This window comes from Arachis ipaensis, chromosome B03 (genome assembly GCF_000816755.2).
Source record: "Arachis ipaensis cultivar K30076 chromosome B03, Araip1.1, whole genome shotgun sequence".
Lineage (NCBI taxonomy): Eukaryota > Viridiplantae > Streptophyta > Magnoliopsida > Fabales > Fabaceae > Arachis > Arachis ipaensis.
The window spans coordinates 127,667,966-127,671,418 of NC_029787.2; positions in this window are offsets into that span (position 1 = coordinate 127,667,966).

Here is a 3,453-nt window from a genome sequence, read left to right on the forward strand (position 1 = left end):
GATATTATTTTTTATTTTAATTTTTTTTTATAAAATCTTAAAAAACAAAAAATACTGAAAATAAAAACATAAAAAAAAAACACAATAGGCTAAAAACTTTTTTAATTTAATAGAATAAGACGTTTTTATGTATATAAATTATCCTTTTTAAAGTCACAGTATATTATTGACTCATACATACAAGTGTTTTGCGCTTACAAGCTTAAACCTGAAGAAAACGAAACCCCTAAATGCTACGTGCCTCTTTAACAGACTTTAAATCAATTAACGCGCGAATATATAACTTTCATTTTTCAAAATATTTTGTTTTATTTTTCGAGTTTCTTGCCAAATTTGTTCGATCTCCTTCGTGCGTTCTCTCTTTACGTTTTCATTCGTTGTTTTACCTGCGTTTATCACTGATTTCTTCTTCGTCATTTACGTGCGTTTCTTTCTCTATATTCTTGCTTTGTTTTTTTCGATTTTCATGGTTTCTGAAATCAAACTTTAAAATCGTTTTGAAGATAATGGAACTTCAGAAATACACCAAAACGATTACAAAAATACACCCAAACGGTTACAGAAATACACCAAAAAGATTTAAGAAATACACCAAAAACAGAGGAGAGACAGTATATTTTTTCTTGAAATCTTTTAATATTTTGCTAGTTAAGAATGAGGCACATGGCAGAGACAATCTAGAAAAAAAAACCTAGAAGAACAGTAAAACAGTACCTTGAATAATGTTTCTTCGTTTTTTCTGGTGATTTTTGATGGAGATTTGTATCTTTTCTTCTTGATTTCTTCTACTTGATTTCTTCTACTCTTCGCGAGGAGTTGGAACGTTTCTTCAAAATCGTAGTTTGTTTCAAATGTCGCTTGAATCTTGACGGTTTGCGTTTTGACTGAGGAAGAAGAGGAAGAGTGCGGCATGATAAACGTGTTGTGAAAAAACGCAACGGGTGATTAAAGGAGTGGTGCGCGTGTTTTTTTTTTTTTTGCTTGGGTCAACTTGTATAGCTTGTAAGCCAAAAAGACTTATATGTGTAGCATGCCTCAATTATAAAATAATTATAGTTTAGTTTGATATTTTATGTATGTCATTATCGGTATTGGTGTTGATGAGTTTATTATTTTTACCAAAAAAAAAAATTATAATCCAGTTTTTTAAAATTAGAGTTAAAATCTCAACAAAAATAAACTGTTTTTAACAATTATCATATTTTGTGTTAAACTTCAAGTTTATAATTAAAGTTTCGAATTTTAATTCAATCCAAATAAAAAAAAGAACAAATATAGCATAAAATATGATCATTGATAATAAAGGGAATATTTAATTGAGATTTTAACTCCAGTTAAAAAAAGATATTATAATCTTTTATAAGTTAAATATGAGCTAATTTAATTGATTTGGAAAAAGCGTATGATAGGGTATCAAGGGAGGTCTTATGGAAGGTTTTAGAAAAGAGAAGAGTAAGGATCGCATATATTCGGGCAATTAAAGACATGTATGAGGGTGCCACAACTAGTGTGAAGACTCAAGGTGGTGTGACAGAGGAATTCCTTGGATAAAATAAGGAATGAAGATATAAGGGAGAGAGTTGGAGTAGCACCCATTGTGGAAAAGATGGTTGAATCGCGTCTCAGGTGGTTTGGACATGTGGGAAGAAGACCGATAGAACATCCAGTCAGGAGGGTGGATGAGATGGAAGATGGACAAAGGGCGAAAGGCAGAGAAAGACCTAAGAAGACCATCCATGAGGTGATCAAACGAGATCTACATGTAAACGGTCTCTCTGTAGACATGATACATGACAGAGCACAATGACGTCGTTTGATTCATGTAGCCGACCCCACTTAGTGGGACAAAACTTTGTTATTGTTGTTGTTGCTGATTAGAGTATTTGTTGGAGAAACCAAAATATAAATTATGTTAGTTTATATTATATTAAAATAGATATGATGTTAAGTTATAGTTTAAATGGTATAATTTTTTTATACCTCTCTAAAGGATTGTGAATTCGAATCTTTCTATGTTGGTTTAAAAAAAAAAGTTCAATTTTGACCCGGCTTTTCCTCATGCAATGCCCATGATTTTGTTTGTCCCTTGCTTTTACAGTACACATTACTTTTACAAAGTTGTTTATATGTTTCGACTTCAGCTTTGTAAGATAATTAATTGGGTGTCTCGGTCTATTCATTTCTCTTTTCTGCTACTATTTTGGCAAAAGTTTATTAGCTACTGATGTTTAGTAATTTTTATTAGAGGTGTAGTTTAAAATTTAAATGATGTCGCACCATCATTAAATTAGATATGTTATATAAAACAGAATGTTAGGCAATTGCAATAAAGTGTGGGGATGAACATACATTAGTATAGGCCGACGTGAGAAGTTTTAGATGGATAAATAACTATACAGATGTAAATAGAATAAAAATTAAAAATGATGATATTATAACAGAAAAAGTTAGAATAACATTAATTGTTGAAAACATTGTGAAATTTAATCTTAAGTGACTTAGATACATGAAGATAAAATCGGTAAAATATTATATTAAAATTGTGTTTAAATGAAGAAAAATATTAGATCATTCGAATAGTCAATTCACTCATCTGTTTAAATAAATATTGGGAGTTTAAATTTCGTTTTGTACATTTAGTAATTCATTAATCAGCGACAGACCTTTAAATAGAATTTCGATTCACGACGGATTGATTTTTGACTTGTTGGACTGGAGAGTATGGTAAGCAAAAAAAAAAATACGTGAAGAAAAAATCAGTAAAATATTCGGTTAAAGTTGCATTTAAATGAAAAAAAATTAAAAGATTAATATTAATTAATATTTTAAATTAATATTTTATTTTTATATTATTAGAATTTAAAATTTAAATTTTATAATATAAAATTTAGTTTTTAGTGTTTAGAGTTGATCAAATATTCATAAAAAATAAAAAATTATTATCACTTTATATATATTTATGCCTTTATGTAATAAAATTGAGCTCTTACCTTAAAATAAGGGTTTCTTATTCAAACGATACATTCTGAATTTCTGATGTTAGTAGTAAAAGGTGATATTTTTTTGTCTGGTTGTAGTGTTCTCTTGGTTTTCTCCCCTCTTATAATTAAGGTAGGTAGGTTATAGTTGGTACATGAAACTTTGTTCCTTCAAAACAACCAACCCCAAGATAAGAGAAATGTAAACCACAATTCACATGTAAATTACCAAGATAGGGTTGAAATCATGAGAAATATATACCACAGAATCATGCCTGCCAAATTATACTACTACTAATAATTTGTTTAAGAATAATTGCACTTAGAAGTTATAATTGCCGTCACAATATATACCACAATAACATATGTAGCAGTTATTACAATTACAATTATAAAAATATTACATAACTAATAAATATTATTATTTTAAATTATTATTTAATTAATAATAATTTGTATTTATAATTATAAGGTT